At 48.2% G+C, this 19,103-nt stretch overlaps 1 long non-coding RNA gene across 1 annotated transcript in view; it reads right to left on the reverse strand.

Annotated features, from left to right (window-relative positions):
- Positions 1 to 19,103, reverse strand: part of LOC129680914 (uncharacterized) — a 144,042-nt gene that overhangs the window by 121,063 nt on the left and 3,876 nt on the right. Inside the window, exon 2 of the long non-coding RNA XR_008720756.1 lies at positions 2,646 to 2,742. This is a non-coding gene — a long non-coding RNA (uncharacterized LOC129680914). The remainder of the gene's footprint in view (positions 1 to 2,645; positions 2,743 to 19,103) is intronic.

Genomic DNA, 19,103 nt, shown 5'->3' on the forward strand with positions numbered 1-19,103 from the left:
TCCAAAATGTACACATCTCAACAAACAACGGAGGTGTTCTAACAGTCCAGTTACAATAGCCATTTTGAAGCTGTGGCACTTTCCATTAGATTTTAGTTTCACTATCCTGTGTGTGCGCGCATGTGTGTGCATACATGCATAGAGAGACATTAAGGGTCAAAGTGAGCTTCTTGCGAAAACGAAAGAGACTATCAGATGGTGGAGGGCGGACGCAAAAGAATAACGGGAGCAAAAAATATGTGCAGAGTATATTATATAAAAGAATGAAAATGTCACAATACATGTTATTAGCTATGAAATGTTAACATCATTAGCTAACACGCGCTAATAATAAATGAATAAAATAGTATAGGTGCTGTTTGGCTTTAAATCTGAAATGTCCTCAAATGGCCATGTCAATTAAGCTGGGTACTCAAGTAACAGGGTTCCCAAGTGATGGGAGCTTTAGGAGGTGGAACCTAACGAAAGGAAGAAAGTTACATCATGGAAGCCTGATTGCACTAGCTCACTTGCATGTGTTCTCTCTCTCTCTCTCTCTCTCTCTCTCTCTCTTCCTTTGCCATGCACTCTGGCACTATGTTGCCACAGGACCCATGAGCTGAAACATCTGAAACCATGAGCCAAAGCCAAGTTTCCCATCTTTAAAGCATTTTGGGACATGGAGAAAGCTGACTAAATAGCAGGCACAGTGGTGCACACCTGTAATCCCAGCACTCTGGGAGGCACAGGCAGGTGGATCTCTGTGAGTTCGAGACCAGCATGGTCTACAAAGTGAGTCCAGATCAGCCAAGGCTACACAGTGAAACCCTGGTCTTACAAAAAAACAAAGAAGAAGAGGAGGAGGAGGAAGAGGGGAAGGAGAGAAGAAGAGGAAGAGGAAGAAGAAAGCTGACTATAAAACAGTTACTTCATAACCAATTGTTTCAAGAAACAAATTTACTTCTAGATAAAAGCACTTTGTCAAAACGCCTGCCATGTCGTGTGTCAGCCCTGTTTGGACCTGCCTGAACCTGGCTGAAACACACTTGCATGTGAGGTAAAGTCCAAGATCTCCCCGTGGATAGCTGCTCACAGCCTCCAATAAATTCTTTCTGTCTGATAAGAAAAGGGACACCAGCAGGGGAAGCCACAGGGCTACAGAGTAGACAGGCTTACTCGGGGGAGGAAATCACTTCTACCGAGAGGCCTCCAGTTCTCAGTGAGTGGCTGCTGACTGGGAAGCCCTGCTAGTGCAGGGCAAAGCTGAGTGCAGCTGGAGTGCTCTAGGAACTCAGAGTCCCCGTATCTGCAAGCAACTGTACCTGAACTTTGCCTGAGTTCAGGGAAGGCAGCCTCAAGTAAACAGGGCCATTTGCCAAGTGGAGTTCCTGCCCTTTGCGTATTTAGTCGTGAGCAGAAGTAAGATTTCCTCTTTGACAGCATGGCGGCTATAGTCACATCAATAGGCTGCTCTATAGGCAGACTGTTCCTAAAGAGAAAATCTGATGCTAGGGCCAAAGCTAATAGGGTCTAACCTCCCTAGAGTAACAGGACTCCAGGGCAGCCAGAGCCATTCTCCTACCAGAGAAGTCAGCACTGGGGGACAGGAGCCTGCCAGAGCCTTGCTGATCAGGACACACAACCTGCTGAACCTGTTTTCTGAGCTTTGTGCAGACAGCCGCTGTCCAGAGACAGGAGGCAAGACCTGCTGCCTTCGAAGAAGGCCAAGCACACAGCACTCTATCTACTGCGCTGCAGACAGAACAGACGGACCAGCCAGGGCGTCGTCTCTAGGCTCAGCCTCCACAAGAGAGAGAGAGGAATGGTGGCAATGCTGATACTAAAGTCTCACCAGTGAAGGTGCCTGGAAGATGATCACCCTCTTTTTCTATATGGTGTTGGCCTGGATGGCCAAGACAAGGGGCTGCTTTGCAAATCCTTCAATCACTCTACAAGCATCTTTAAACCTGTCCTGTGTCTACAGCAACAGAGAGGAAAGGGGCTAGAATGTAGGAGGCATGTGAGTCCTTCCTCTGGGGGAAGCCTTAGGAATCTTCCCAGTCTAAGTTCCAAGGAGACTGCCCCTTTCCAATGAAACCTGTGAAAGTCTCTTGGTCTGTAGGTCCATACATGGGAGCAAAACCTGACGAGACAAAGAGCTTCCCACACTGTGGAAAGTCAGTGGCCAGCTACCAATGCCCAGCATCTGCCCCTCTGTAAACCTCTCTCCTCTAGATAACATCACAATCCCTTCTTCTGTCTCCAGAACAATATGCCCCAGGTCACCAGGCAGACAGGTGGCTCTGTGGAGCTCAGAGACCAGTGCTAAGACTCCAGCTAAATGATCAAGTTCAAGGATTGCATTTTCATGGGAGGAAACTCAGGCCCAGCTGGATCATGAGATCCCCAGCCCAAGGACCCCTGTCCTGGAGGACCACGCACATTCTTTCACATTGAAGATCATGTGAAAGTTCTCAGATGATTTGCCATCCACATTCATCATTCTCAGCCACTGAGTTCCCTGGGCCTCTCTCCTGGCGGCTCTCAGCTGAGACTAGGCATGGCGAACCTGCTGACTCTATCCAGCTCACACCTGTTTGCACACAGTGATGATTAAGTACAAGCATTAGGTGTGTGCTCTGCAGAGATTAGTAGGGCTCCCTTACCTGGCTCAGAAGTATCATAGCCAGAAAGCACCTGCACTCAGGCAGAAGACAGCAAACAACAAAAATTCCTCAGGGTGAGCACCCCAAAGTCTGCTACCTAGGAAAGAAGAAAAGGATAGGTAGATTTATGAAGAACAGCTATTCTGGATTAATGCCCTGACCAGAACTTGAGAACTGCAGAAAATGACCATAGGATATCAACAAAGGATGGCATGCAGTATTGGACTAGTTTCTGAGAGGAAGCTGAAGGGCTTCTATACCCATGTTCATCTGTCCTTGGCCAGGGATAGTTGCTCTGACCCCTGGCCAGCCTGTCCACAAGCTAGGAAAACCTCCCAGAGCTCCTGGGTAGGCATCATGTGGACTGAAGTGGGCTGTCTCCAAGGAGGCTCCGATCTCAAATGCAGTCTGAGAGTGACGGCCTCAGCTGATGCTACCTTGTCTCAGTGACAGGGAAACTGAAGTCCGGGGGAGCGGGGGCATGAACATAAGCAAGTTCCCCAGGAGCCCAGGCAAGAGGCACCAGTCTTGGGGAAAGTAGGCTACGGAAAGCTGCCGAGCTAGAATCCATGCTCCTCTCACCTAGCCCTGTACTCTCACCTGTACAGGCCAGTTTCCTCTCATGACTCATAAATGTCTTAATCACGTGACTGTGCCCTATACTGAAGATCAGAGAAGAGTAGAGAGGATGTCAGGACACTGTGCCAACTAAGTTCCCACTCATGTATCCACACACAGGCTTTTCATTGTAACTTTTATTACACGTGAAAATTTGAAGCATTATAGAACAGACACAGACCACTGCTGGGAAGGGACCAGGACAGCTTTCATGAGCCCTCACAGGATACTGCACACTGAATGGCAAGCTCTCCTAAGGGTGACTGCAAATTGCCACCTGGTCCAGGGACACAACCAAGGAACAAGCGTTCTCCTTCTAGCAAGTCCTTTTCCTGGAGTCTCTCGTGCTTTTGATCTGGCTCCTGAAAAGCCACCTAGAAACGGTCTCAAGAGCTGAACTCATGTCCACATACAAACCTGGACACAAAGGTCGCAGCAGCCTAATCCACGATAGCCAAATGCCACTGACACAAACTCAGTTGCTCTTGATGGGGAAGGGATATGAGGAGGTCTGCCTGTGCAGAGGACTTTGCTTGACCGCAGGAAGTGATGCTGTGATGAGAGGTACACACTTGAGCAGACTGCACTGCTTGAAAGGAGGCAAGCACAAGCCCACACAAGACACTGTTCATCTGTGATTTGGGCAGAGCGGCAAATTGCGGTAGACAGACTAGATTGGTGCTTGCCCCGGGGTCCAGGTGGTAGAAAGAAGGGTTGCAGCTAAAGGTGATCTATCAAGACTGAGAGATGGCACAGGCAGCAAAGCGTTTGCCATGCAAGCATAAGGACCTGAGTGCTATCCCCAGAGGCCATGTTGAGAAGCCCTGGCATAGTCATGTGTGCTTGTAACCCCAGTTTGTCAGAGTCAAAAACAGGCAGATCCCTGGGGCTTGCTGGTCAACCAAGCAAGTTGAACTCCAAGTCAGTGAAAGACTGTGTCATCTAGGGTGGGGGATGGGGAGAAGTAGATGCCAGAGGAAGAACAACACTCGAGGATTTCTCTGGCCTCTACATGTACATGTACCTACACACACACACACACACACACACACACACACACAAACACACACACACCTATAAACAAAATGAACAGACACACATATACATAGAATAATTTTCTAAAGCTGTGATGCTGCTACTTATCTCTAAAGATAAGCTCCATTGAATTCTATACATTAAATAAGAAATCATACAGTAAGAGAATTATATCTCAATGAAAGTGAATTTTTTTCTGATTCTTGGGGAGTTACAATGCTTGCAACCAAATCTTATCTTAGATTTAGAGAATACAAACCAGTCACAAGCCTTGTAGGGAAACCAGAATTCTGCCATGCATCCTCCTAACAGGTAGCCCCTGACCCTGAAAAACACTCTTTACTCACACATGGGGTCATCTTTCCTTGAAAGCTGGCCACCCCCTTACAGAATGAGTTCAGAACTCAGAGCATACCTGCTCTCCCCAGCATCAGGGGCCTTTGCCTCCTGGCCACGCCTCACTCCACAAAGGCTCTCCAGCAAGACACGCCTCTCTGAAGTGTGGACTTTCAGAGCCCCAGAATGGGTGGTCCTCCTAGGAAAGAAGGTAGCCACACCTCCAGCTTCTTCTGGTAGAAACTGTTGTTTCTCTGCAGTCTTAGGCTGTCTAAGAAAGAGCTTTCCGCTGTGGGAGGGCCAGCCTACCAGCTGTGACCACGCAGCCCAGGGGCCAAGAAGTTCCCAGGACACTGCCAAAGAATGCTGCCCTGGGGAAGCGGACTCTGGTTCCCAACCATCTTCCATGGGCAGTCAGTCAAAGAGGTCTCCAAAGGGCAGAACTGAAGCTATTAGGCCCCACCAGGTTCTCAGGACTGACCAAAGTAATACAATGCTGTAAGCCATTGCAGCTAAAGGTGATCTATAAGCCAGTTTGGGGGCAAAAATTCATCGTCTGCCAGGCAGTGTTGCCTCACACCTTTAATCCCAGCACTCGGAAGGCAGAGGCAGGTGGATATCTGAGTTCAAGGCCAGCCTGGTCCACAGAGCTAGTTTCAGACAGCTAGCACTACACAGAGAAACCCCTGTTTCAGAAATCATTATGCAATTAACAAAGACTGCAAATGCTTCAAGGACTTAGACAAATGTCTGGCACAGTGTCACCCAAGTGCCACCCCAGCGTTAAGATGTAAGACAAATCCTGTTATCTCTGAGTTAGAAGTCTGCATAGAAAATGAGTGAAAGGATGCTTGGAGGTTCTATTGAGGATGTTCTCCAAGAACATGCAAATTCCAACAGGTATTTTAAAAAGATTATTGTTGTTATTTTATTGGGTTTTTTTTTCAGTTGTGTGTTGTGTGGATGTGAGTGAAGGTGCCCTTGGAGACCAGAGGAGTCAATTCTCCCTGGAACCAAAGTTACAGGAAGTTGAGAGTCACCTGATATGGAGCTGGAAATCAAATGTGAGCCCTCTGCAACAGCAGTACATGCCTTTAACCACTGAACCTATGAAGATCCACTCCATCAAGATTAAACTGTTTTATTTCATGTGTGTGGATGTTTGTCTGGATGTGTGAATGAACATTACATGTGTGCAGTGCCCAGAGAGATGAGAAGAGGGCACCCGGTCTGCAGGTGATTGTTAGCCACCAGGGGGTGGATACTGGGAACTGAATTGGGGTCTTCTTAACCACTGAGCCGTCTCTCCAACACAGGCTTAAGTATGTTTTTTTAGGTTACTCCAGAGTCCCACCCCCACCCAAAAAAAAATATTCTGTTATGTTAGCTTGATACAAACTGGAGTCATTTTATTAGGAAGAGAGAACCTCGGTTGAGACTATTCCTCTACCAGATTAGCCTGTGGGTAAGTTTGTGGAGTATTTATTAATTGATGGTTAGTGGGGGAGAGCCCAAATGACTGTGTGTAGTGCCATCCCTGGACTGGTGGTCCTGGATGCTATGAGGAAGCTGATTGAGCTACTCAGTAATCAGCACCTCTCCATGGCCTCTGACTCCCAAGTTCCTGCCTTGAGTTCCTACCTTGCCATCCCTGGATGGTGGACTACAAGCTTTACGCTGAAATAAAATTTTCCTCCCCAGGCTGCTTTGCTTTATCACAGCAAAAGGAAGCCCTAAGTACAGTGAACCCTGGTGGGGATCGAGCAGACCTTCTGCCAGCAGCTCCTGGCAGCTCCTCCACCACTGGTCATCTCCCTCCCAGACACCTGAGCTCCTTAAGGCTGGAACAGTGAGTCTTCCTCCTAGAAGCACCTAGAAATTGGCTACTAGGCCCCATCTCATAAAAATCAAATCATCATTTTCAGAAATTGGCAAAGGCAGTTTTATTCGGAACCTTCCAGGCAGCTTTCATGTGCAGCCAAAGTGGAGTACCCAGTGGCACTGGATGGGCCCTTGATACCTCACAGATCTGACATCTTTCGGTACTTTCTACCATTCGGAAGGTTCTCTACCCCAAGAACAAGTGAACATAAGACCAGGGCACTGTTGATCCACAGATGCGCCATGCTGGCATGGCAAAGTCACAGAGTACAGCGTAGGCCACCATGCAGTGGCTGGTAGCTCTAATCCTTGGTCAGGTATGCCTAAGTTAGGTGGCCAGTTAGGTTAGGTATGCCTAAGTTAGAGTACCAAGGCAGAAGCCCCACGTAGGGAGGTGTTGGGGCAGGGCACAGAGTAGGGCAAAGGGAGCCCCAGGAAGAGTCAAACAGAGAGTTCCCGAGGACCCATCATCTCCTGAGTGGAGTGCTACTTGGTAAGGACTCCATCATAACCAGGCATGAAAGCAACCTAACCGGGAGAGCAACAGCCCTCAAGCCCAGCCAACATGCAGCAATTTGCTCCTATTGCCTACAAAATGGAGGTTGTGAAAGATTCTGACCCAGCCATCTCAGTGCTAGGTTCCATAGCCCAGGACTTGCCTTGCTGCATACCCTACCCAGGCCCCTCCACCATCTGTTGTTCAGCCCAAGCCCTCCTCTGCAGGTCTCCTCGATGCCTCAGAACTCACAGTAGGGTCCTGCTCCCAGTTTCTCACATGTGTCTGGCTTCCTACTTACCATCAATAGAGACCTACACTGCCACCCGTAAGAGCCAGCAGAGCTGGGACAAGAGACAGCAGCCACAAGTTACTCCAGGGCTGTTGACACCACAGGTGACAAAGCACTCAGTTTCTCATCGCAGATATAGCCAGCCACTCTGTGAGAAGGGTATGTCTAAACCCACGCTGTCCCTGGTCACTCGCAGGCTGGCCACCTCACCAGTGGACAGCGTTCTTTGCCATCGTCCTGTGACTTGCTCCCTCCAAGGGCTGGATCCCTGGAGGATGTGCAGAAGCTGCTGCTGACGGATGCTCTATTAAAGCATTATCCCCTGCTGGCATGACTTAGGTCATCACGGGGGCAGGGCACTGAGCTGGACGGTTATTCCAGCAGCAATCAGCTCTTCCGGGAAAGAGTTACCTGCAGCTGTCCCCAGGGTATCCACTCAGCAAAAGGCATCAGAGTGAGATAGTGAGGGAGGAGGAAGAATGCCCTCTCTCCTCAAAAAAACAAAAACAGACGGGCACAAGGCATCGCTGAGGCAAGCACCTGCAAAGTAGAGGTTACAGAGCCCTGCATGCCAGGCCTATGAACATCTTTTTTGTTCCAGGTTTGCAGAGGTATGAGCAGCGAATAAAATTATACATATTTCATTCAGTGTGATTTGCATGTATGCACATAGAAGCCAGAGACCACCATCAGGTGTCTTCTCAGTTGTTTTCCGCCTTGTGTTTTTGAGGCAAAAACTTGAGCTCACTGGTTCAGCTAGACTGACCAGCCAGCGAGCTCCAGCGATCCACGTGTCTCACACCTCCCCCGTCCCTACCCGCCGGCATCATGGGTACAAGGGATCCAAACTTGGGTCTTAGTGAGCACACAACAAGCACTTTACTGGCTCGCTCAGTCGTGTGTACAAAATAAGAGGATTGTTACAATGACACTAATTTACAAGCACATCCCCTCAATTCCTGTCTTGAGATCAATTGAGATTGACTCTCTGCGCCAGTTTTAAGCATCTAACGTTACTCCTGACTGTATAGTTGCCTGCCATATAGTAGGGTTGCAATCTCCTTTGACCCCTTTCTCCAGCCCCTGGCAACCACCATCTGTCCTCTGTTGCTGTGAATTCAGCTGGTTTTAGATTCCACTTCTATAACCATCGCTTTCTGTTGCTGTAATGAAACACCACCACCAGAGCAACTTCTAGAAGAAAGGGTTTATTTGGACTTATGGTTCCCATCATGGCAGCAGACAACAGTCACAGCAACAGGAACAGGTGAAATCTCACATCTCTCCAAGCAGAGAGGAGAGAGAGAGAGAGAGAGAGAGAGAGAGAGAGAGAGAGAGAGCTAATCAGCAATGGCTCCAGTCTTGAAGCTCTCAAAGCCTGCCTCCAGTGACACACTTCCTCCAACAACTCCATGCCTCCAAAACCTCCCCAAATGGTGCCCCCAACTAGGGACCAAGTATTCAAATGCCAGGAACTTGGGTGATATCCTTATCAAACCACTACATCTAAATGGGATCATAGTGTCCTTCTGTGTCTTCCCTTTGCATTGTACCTTCTAGGTGTATTCACGTTCTTGAAAATGTCAGGACTTTTCTGCTTTTTCAGGGCTGAGTAATATCCTAGTGCGCATATACAACAAATTCTATCCATCCGTTCCTTTATGGACATCCAGTTGTCTCCAAGTCTTTGCTGTGTAAACAGTGCTGGGATAAGCCTGTCAGGACATATATCCCCTGGACTTGCTTGACTTCATTCCCCACAAGTGCAGTTGCTGAGTCACTGGCGTGGTTCTAGTTTGGGTCTCTGAAAAGCTTCCATGCACTTTTCATCATGGCTGCACAGAATTCTTCTCAGTGAGTCCAGACACCCACAATACTGATGAACCGGGGGAAATGTGATAGCCTGTTCCCCTGTCATCACCTCCCAGTTAGTAAATGCCTCTGGATCTTGGATAAGCATTCTTCTCAGAGATCGGACCAGACAGAGATCTGATCACCATTACATGAGCTGGGGGCACACATCCAGGCTGCAAATAATACCAGACGGTAGCTTATCATTCTCTGAAGGTCCGATATAGTCCTGTAAGAAAGTCAAAACTCAGATGCCCCAAAAGGAGATAGAACGTTCAGCCAAACACATAAACAGGGCCGCAGCTGGGTAATGCCAGCAACAGTGGGCACTAGCCTATGCCACTGGAGGGGGACGAAACGCTGAGCATGGGTGCTGCTGCTAAAAGAGGGATAGGAAGGCCCTTGTACTGACTCCAGGAAGAAGGAAGGGACATACTCCACCCAGGAGCCCAAATCAGAAAAAAAAAAAAAAAAGCAAAAATAACATAAAATAAAGACATTTGCCTGAAGAAAGTTATAAAGCCAGTTGGTGTTATGTTGGTATGGACTCCCAAATTTAAACTAGCTGTATGGTACATGATGCCCAGCTGAGAAACTGCTGGCTCCGTAGTGTGAAGCACGCATGGAAGCTCTACAGTCTGCTCTTAGGCTGTGAGTCCTTTCTCCTTGGTCACCTCAGCTATTTCTCCCAGCACAGGATGCGGATCAAGTTAGCACCAAAGGATGGAGCTGGTAAGGAGTCAGCATGCACCAGGAGTGCAGTGGACTAAACGGTTTTATGAATGAGTGATAGCAGCTACACCAGTGAGACAGCACAGTAAGAAAGGACACCCAGAAATGTGTCCCTAATCCATGAGTCTTCCTCCAAGCTCCATGGACTCGCTGAAAGGAGCCAACATGGGGCCAGAGTGGGATCTCTGGGTTGGGTGGGAGCCCTGTACCCTGCTCTACCTCAACCCCCGCCAGGCTCAGGTTAGACAAACTCCACCCTCCCCCACCCTTGTAAAAGATCAGCAGCCGCAGCAGACGACTGGTTGTCTGCCTCCTGATGCTCACTGGAAGCCAAACACACACACACTTCTTCCACTTTTCCCTTTCTGATGAGTCAGAAATGCCAAGGCTTCCTGGGCTGTCTGCTGCTGTGCTGAGTTCCCAGCCTGGATAGCCTCCTCTTGCAGAGGCCCTCTGAGCTCTTTGTGTCTGTTTGGATTTCTCATCTTTGCTCTCTGGATGATGATTTATCTGGCTTTCAGAACAGAACACTGAAAGGCCTAATAGAGCATGTGGCTTCTGGGGCTGTTTCAATTTATAAATATTTTAATAGGATTCTTATTCCTTCACAGCACATCTCCCACAAACCTTTGTACCAGGAGCAAATGCCACGTTTTCTTCTAATGAAACAATGGAATTTTTTTTTCTTCTCCATCTTAAGAGAGAGAGAGGAAAGAGGGGAAACTGTCGCACTTAAACACCCCTGAAAGCATGTGTAGTCACATCTGACTTAAACCAGCTCGCTAATGCTCTGATGTCAGGAACTCTGCACTGGTCCCTGCAGACCCCTGCTCCCGCCCAAACGCCAGGTGACATTCTTTATCTTAATCAACCTTATTTTTATTTTCTGTGCTAGTTGAGTTGAACCTAGAGCCATGTGCGCGCTCGGTGGGTAGTCCACCACTGATGGATATATAGCCCTGGCCTTTTTTAGTATTTGGGGGAGAGGGTTCCACTAACTTGTCTGTGCTGACCTTGGACTCACTTTGTAGCTCAGGGCGACCTTGAACTTGCCATCCTCCTGTCTCAACCTCCCCAGTAGTTGGAATTAGAGTCTCAGTCTAACTTAGTTTTTTGAGGAATGTCTTATTCTATAAATCAGATGATTGGACATTTATCCATCTAATCTGAGAGGGTATAAAGACAAACTAGACAGTGATGCCACAGTCAATCTATAGACTACCCCAAGGCCATTGGTAGGCCATATTACAATGAGAGAAGAGACTGAACTGTGTTGTAGTGTCGAGGCTGCTAAGAAGGGACACAGGTGAGTGAGGCACAGCGCTAGCCTTGTTAAGACTGGCCTTGCATCCACACCTGTTTGTGTTGGCCTTTTTCCCTTCCCACATGCCACTCACTCATGAAGATAGGGCTTAGGTTTGTAAGCTCTTTGCATAAGATTTTGGGTTTATCTTTGACCTAACACCTATTTTTCTCCCTCAGTCCTCCTTCCTGTTCAGTTTCAAACACCTCATTTAAAAAAAAAAAAAAAAAAAAAAACAAATAATTAATTAAGAAAAGAAACTTGCCAAAGAAACCTCTTCAACAATCCCAGGCTGTAGCTATGAAAACTAAGAGAGATGGCCCATCCTTTCTGGGAGCTCAGATAGCCAACATTCTAAAAATTCTGACTCTCACACACCTTTGTTTTCTGTACGATGGAGATGAAGTTGGAATGTGGAAATACGCAGTGTGTTAACCAGATAGTTAAGCATAAGAATAAATGCTGTCTGGCCTTGAGTACTGTAACAGTAAAGCATATTGCTGCCCTTGGAGTCATGATGCTGGGAGCCAAAAGATGACAGCAGAGTTGAACTGTTGCCCAGATGCAATTACTGATTAGAATTGATTATTTGTACAAAGAAGGGTTGACCAATAGTTGTCACATTGCAGCAGATTTGGACAAAAGAGCTGTAATTGTTCAAGAAGTGGGAATGGAGGATGGGGCCCTAAAGACCCCTCATGAACTGATGTTCATATGACCCTGGCATTCTCCAGGCCTTCCTTGAGAAGTTCCATTCTCATTCTCCCTTCCCATTGGGTATACCCTGCTCGGTGCCATGAGGTGTGAAGAAGCAACCTTCAAAAGCCATGCGTCTGCAGTTGCTTCTCTTTTTTAACCAGGCCATAAAACCACAGGCTCATTTAAGCACACAGTAAACTAATGGGAAATGGCATGTGACTAAATATTTGAAAGCTGTTTCCGTGCCTTATTTGATTTGCCTAATTACGTGTTTTACTGCCTCCTTTATGGAACTGTTGCCTGAGGTATGTGAAGCCTTTATACCTGCTTCATTTGATTCATTAATAGCAGGATCAAAATGCCGCGCGATTACGTTAGCATGCAGTTTTAAGAATGCTTCCAAGTCCCTTCCTTCTGTGGTCAGATTCTAAGACCTGTAGATGGGCATTCACAACCAATCTGATACAAAGGGTGTCCCGGCCACACTGTCACCTCCCACACACATCCCTTCTCCACTGGGCCAAATAAAACAAAACAAAACTAGGGTATAAATATGTCAGGATGAGAAAGAAAAACATGTACGCAACATTCAAACACCGTCTGCCAATGTGAAGAAACAAGAGAATCCGAGACAATCACATGCATACTTGGCCTGCTCCCATGGTCCAGTGAATGCCGGGGTTACCATGGTGGGAGGGGGCAGAGGAGCATCCCCGAGGGCAGGCTTTGTCTGGGTGCTACTCAAACAGAACAGAGAGCTGGATTCAGTCTGAGGGTCTGTGTACTTTGGGACAAGCCACCTCCCACTGAAAAGGCCAGGGGAGAAGTGTTAAGTTTGGCTCCTCCTCATACCTTTGGGTCTCTCTTGGCATCCTGCCCTCCCCCAGCAGGACACCCTCAGGGCTCCTCAGCCTGTGGAAAAGTGGCACTGAGCACTGTCCAGGGAATAGGCTGTGAGGAGTCTCTGCTGTCTGTGGGCAGGCTGCTGGAAGAAACAGGCAGCTCCCTCAGAGGGTATCAGTTTATGGTAGTCCTCACTGGGGTAGGAAACAGCTTTGAGTGAGTGTTGAACAGTGCTTGGACACTGGGACTTCCTGGAAGTTCAAGCCTTAGGTTAGGAGAGTTAAATTCAAAGTTAGTGCACCCAGCTCACAGAGGTCCTGCCTTCAAAGACAGAGAAAGGGAATGAACTAAGGATCTCATTGGACCCCTAAGGCAGGCACTAAGCTAAGAATCTTGCCATGTTCAATTTCCTGTCACTTGGCTAGCATGATAGCTGATGTGCTCTACCTGGAAGGATTTCCTAGAGAGTTCAATGCCCTCTGGAAACACGTGGTTATTAGCATATGCCGTTGCTCTTGGGTGGGACTGGTTATCACAGGGGCTCCTATGCATAAAGCAGCCTCATAGCATCGAGTGTTTCTATGCCAAATAAAAAGTAAGAGGGATTTGAGGTTAATCTAATCTACACAGTTCCAGACTAGTCAGGTCTACCTACTGAGAGAGACTCTGTCTCAGGAAAAGATTTTTAACAATAAAAAATAAAAAGGCTGCTTTCCAAAGGGCCAGATTCACTAAGCTATGTGGTGACTTTCCGACGGCCTATCCTATTTGCTACTCAACAGACTATGGTAAAGACAGAAGTGGAATTTTAAAAGGAACTCAATTTAATTGAATGTCCTTTTTAGCCAAGCTAAAGAAATGGTCTCTCAGAAATCAGTTGGCTTATCATACACTGAGTTCTGCCTTTTGGCATACTGGCTTCCTTACTTTATTTTTGTTGTATTCCTTTCTATAGAAACTAGTGAAGTATGCTGCCCTGATAAGAAACTTTCATCACGTGATCAATATTTATTGAATATCATCTTACCTGGGGGACTTACGAAGATGAATGAGACCAATACCCAAAAGACTCTTCTAGAAGTGAGTAGATGTGTTGATAGCAGCCTAGATGTCAGAATGCAAGTAACAACTTGCCCCGCATAAAATATGGATATAAGAACAACACCTGCCATTGGTAGAATGTCCATGTAGAAGAAGCTAGATGTCTGGGGGTCACAGCTGATGATAGTAGAGATGAGTGTGCACTGGGAGGGCTGGAAGCCACATTCAGGACGGCAGACAAAAGGACACACATAATACACCAGGAGTGGTCCCTGCCCAAGGTACTTATGGTAGAGGGTTCTACTGGTGTGAGCAGATCAAGAAGGAAGAGAGCATAGTTCCAGAATCTTCCTTCTTGAAGTTAATAAAAAGCTCAAAGTTCCCAGCACCCCTGTTATGTCAACCTGGAGCCAAACAAAAGTTTCCAGGTCTGGACCCTGCCCTTTGTTTGGGAATGTTTCTGGAAATTACTCAACGCCGGCTATGGTCTCTCTCCTTGCCTGATACTGGGGATGCTGGAGGCCCAGGGAGATCCTAAGGGGCAGGCACTCTGCAGACTGTCAGGTGGGGCCAAGGTTTCTGTTATTTCTTGGGACTGAGTGCCATCTCAGTTACCAAAAGAAAGCTAGGGTACAACTTGGTCCTTCAAACAAAACAAGCTCTACCCACAAGCCTTGTGCTTTCAGCCCAGTCGGAGACTCTTGTTTTAAGCTGCCCAGTGCGCATAGCACATAAACCAAGCACTCAGCCCAAGACTGACTAAGAAGTCAGGCTAGCCAAGCACTCAGTGCCCAGCATGTAGGAGCCAGCTGCTAGACTCACAGATAGAAGCAACTTGCCTTGAGGGGATATGGCACATAGGCTCAGCCCTGAGCAGTTACATCTGCTTGGATATACATGTCACCTGAGCCTCATACACCAATAATCTGAAAATGATCAGAAAACTGGAGTCTACCAAAGCTGCAGCATGACGATGGACAGAGAAGCACCTTAGCCATAGGGACCATCACCAGGTTCACTGTCCATTCTCTATACCAGCAACTATGTGAGACATGGAAGCCTGGCCATAAGAGGTACCCACCAAAGGCCATGGGATCTGACACTCACTGTCCAGATGTGCAACCACTGAGGAATGCTAAACAAGGGCTTGTCCATGAGGATGTGGCAGGAAGGTGTGATGGGGAATCTCAGTTGGCATGCCTATGGGGAATTATTTTGATTACTCAGTTAATCAAGGTAAGAAAATCTTCCCACTGTAGGTAGGACCATTCCCTGGGCTTGGGTCCTGCTTTGCATAAAGAGAGATTGTGAACCTTGCAATACCATTCATAATCTTCCTCTTTCCTGATAGAAAATGCAGTGTGACCAGTTGCTACATGTTCCTGCTGTCCAGACTTTCCTGCTGTGAAAGACCATACCTCAGACAGAAATATTCTCCTTTAAGCTGCTTTTGTTATGACATTTTATCCCAGCAACAGGAAAAGGAACTGGAGAAAGAGATGTGCAATGCTGAGCAAGAAACATTCTACTAACATGAGTTCCAGATAACATGTGACTTCAAGCACGCATACCCTTTCTGAATAAGACTGTCAAAAATCAAGAACCCAGGCCCCAAAGAGATGGAATCCCATGGCCACAGAAGGAGGGGCTGCTGGTGAGAGACAGAGGAGAGGAGATGACCTCTCTTTGGAGAATGTTATCTTCTGAAGCTGTCCACCTACCAGGCCCAGCCCCAAGCTTCTAGTCCCCATGGTGATATGACTCTAGGGTTGGTACAGCACTCGGAAGGACTGTACAACCTCTGCTGAAAGCTGCTCTTTCTAGAGTGAGCAACTATTTCTCAGCCAAAAGATCCTCTGCAAAATCTCCTTGCCTCAGAGGAAGAAGCGAGCCATAGCAGCCCAAAGCCTCCTGGATGTTGGGGCATAGGAACACTTCAGGGTCCTAACAGCTTGGCTAAGATCAGACAGCTCAGTGCTTGCTGAGCACGCTTGGTTTCCATTTGTGTGCTGCTTCCCATCTCTCGACTCACCCCCTTCCCCTAACCTTCTCACCCTCCATACCCACCTGGCTCCCTCATGCCAGCCCTCTTTCTGCCCCTCTCAGTACCATGCAGGTCTGAACCACCAATCTCCCTGCCTTTAGCTCTCAACTTCACTGTGAAGAAGGAGAAAGGTCGGGTCTCTCTCAAGACACCAGAAAAGGAGGCTTATCCTTCAAAGGCAAGAAAAGGGCTGATGCCCCTGGAGCTCCTGTTCCTGCCCTGGTCTTTAGAGTGAACCTGCAGCTAACACAGCCAGTGCCCAGGCTACAGCAGATATGGTCACTCCTGGACAGCAGCTGCCTGCTGCACGGGGAGGTCAGGATGCTCAGGACCCAGCCTGTGGAGAAGTCAGACGGTGCTGCATGGTCCTCTGTTGTCCAGTTTGGAAGAAAATCAGGGGTTGGTTCTTAGTCTCCTCCTCTAAAAATCAGCTGTTGCCTAGGCCAGCATCTTCTCCTACAGTTAGGGTCACAGCTTCCCCAACTGAGCACTGGAAGGACTACCAGTAGGGAGAACTTCAAAACAAAATGGCTTAAAGATTTGTTAAGAGTCCCTCCATCACACACAGATCTAAGCCTCTCTTTCTACAGGACCATGTCAGAGGTCTCAGGGTTCCTACCAGAGTTCCAAGACCTTCTAGAAGAACTGGGTGTCCTAGTGGGCTTCTCTGTTGCTGTGATAAACAGCCATGACCAAAATCAACTCAGATGATGAAAGGGCTTATTTGGCTTACACTTCGACAGCACAGTGCCTCAGGAGGGGCAGTGAAGGCAGAAACTTAGGGGCAGGGACTAAAGCAGGGGTCATGGAAGAGTGCTGTTTACTGGCTTGTTCCTCATGGCTTGCTCAGCCTATCTTCTTATACCACTCAGGACCACCAGCCCAGGGTTGGGATTGTCCACAATAGGGATGGGCCCTCCCAAGCCAATCATCAATCAAGAATACACCACAGCCTTGCCCACAAGCCAGTCTGATGGAGGCAGTTCTTCACTGAAGGGTTTTTCTTCCCATATTATGTCTAGGTTTGTGTCAAATTGACAAAAACCCCAACCATCACATTAGGAATCTACATTATGACTGGTACAGACATGATAGGAGCCACAGTGGCTCTGGGGGCCAGTGCGAGAGAGCAACATCCTGGAGCCTGAGCAGGATGAATGGCCACGGAACAAGTCTCCATGACATGTCATGACACCCACTGCCGTGCAGAGTTGGCCCTACACCTGGTTCATCAACATCCTGCCCTTCTTGCTCTCTTCTTTCTGGACAGAAGATGCCCAGATGACATAATGTTCTACTGATTTCCCTGTCTAGCAAGAGACTGTGGCCAGACAGAGGCAAAGCAGGCAGTGAGGCTCCCCAGAAACAGACAAGGGGTAGAAGTGATCTCTGACTCTCCATTCCACAATGTGAAGGCGTTGAAGGGCCTCCTACGCCAGGGAGCCCTTCTCATCCAGACCTACTAGACAGAGCAGCTTGTCACAGCTTCCTGACTTCTCCCCTGGCTTTTGCTGTAGCTCCCCAAACCTCGTGATCTCATGTACCCCCTTACCTACACACCGTTCCTTCACTACACCTTCTCTAGAAAAACATAAGAAACTCGTTAAGCTTGTATCCAGTCCTTTGCTCTGTTCTATGAATCCATGTGTGTTGTTCCATGCCAGAGTAGCCATAGAAGAACATGTCCAGTGACCCAGGAACATCTGGATGGGACTGGAGAACATCCCCATTGGATAGTCCAGCTGAAACCTGCAGCCAGGCGCTCCCCCTCCCCTGCCCCAGGTCTTGAGGATTTCCATCAAGGGGGCCAGCAAAACAGAAACTCACTCTACTGAGTGAGGCCCTATGGCTCTTGGCTGGCACTTTTTTTTAAAGCTTCCCAGGCGATTCTAATGTGCAGGCTTATATATTACCTTTGGAAATCTATTACCTTTCCCAAGGGCATCCGTGCTTCAGTAGCTCCAAGACTGGAGGGATGGCAATGGCATGGTGGAATGCCAAAGCAGCTGTGGTAAAGAAATGCCCAGACCAGGTCAGAAGAACTGGCTCTTGCATCAGACTCATCTGTTGGTCCTCTGGATCATAAGACCACCTGCCCACTCTGAGGTCCTCTTTCCAAGTCCTAGTGGCCCTAGGGTGGATCAGAAACCACTTGGAGACTATTAGGATCCATGGAGCTGAGACCTATTTGGACCCAAAAGGGAACACCCTTGGCTTAGACCTTACACAGAGGCCACCGAAGGGCCAAGAGGGATGGACACAGTGTCACTCAGCCATGTGGCTCTCCGACTGTTAACACAGAAGTGGTTTTCCTAGCCTTAGGGTGTCTCCTTGGCTGTGGGGTTTTTCTCTCTTCTAGCTGTCACCCCAGAGGACAAAACGGAACAGCTGAAACTCCATTTGCCAGAATTGAAAGAAAAATTCACCAAGAAAATGGAACTAACTGTGTGACTGGATAGAATGAGATGGTGCAGAGCTGTTGTAAGGAAGAGAAATCAACTGGGAGAGAAACCAGGAAGAGAAAAGAGGCCAGGTCTGTCAAAGACTGGAAGTGCAAGCTGGGGCTCAAACTAGGGAAAGAAAAGTGAGGGTTGGAAAGGAAAGACAGGTGGCAGAGACAAGACAAGGATGAACCAAAGAGCCTGGTCCTGCTTCCAGGTCCTTCCAACTGGAGACTGCGGAATTTCCCAAACCTAGCAAGCCAGAGCTGAAGGCAGAGTGAGGACTCCATCTAGCGGCAGGGGCCTGAAGGGGGAAGGGGCCATGCCCAGGACTGCACCTCCTGGGGGGTGGGGCAGACATAAAGGCTGGCCAGTGCTCTTCAGGCTGAAGGAAAGAAAGGTGGGCAAAAAGATGTGAGAAGTGTGAGAGAGATGCAGTGTCCAGCCGGAAGAAGAGCTGAGCCTAGACAAATGAGAATAGCCCCTGAGAGTGAAGGGGATGGCTGGCCCCATCAGGCAGAGGCTGGGCTTGGAACCTCTTGCAGGCACAGGGAGGGGCCCAAATGGTCTGGAGGGGAAAGGCAAAGAGAGGGAGCCATCTGGTGTCTGTAGGTGGAAGGCAGCGGGTGTCTGGTGTCTGGGAAGTGGGGAGTGGGTGGAACGCACTGGGAAGGGGGCAGAGAATAAAGGCCGCATTTCTCCCCGTGGCGAGGCTCAGGATCTAATTTTTGAGACAACAAATATTAACTGTGATTGCTTTTTATCTAAGCATTTTTGCAGCCTGGAGCAGGAAGGAAGCTGCCCTTAAGGTACAAGGTGAAAACAACAGGCTTTGTAGTGAACCTT

This window comes from Psammomys obesus, unplaced genomic scaffold, assembly GCF_907164565.1.
Source record: "Psammomys obesus unplaced genomic scaffold, mPsaObe1.curated_primary_1811, whole genome shotgun sequence".
NCBI lineage: Eukaryota > Metazoa > Chordata > Mammalia > Rodentia > Muridae > Psammomys > Psammomys obesus.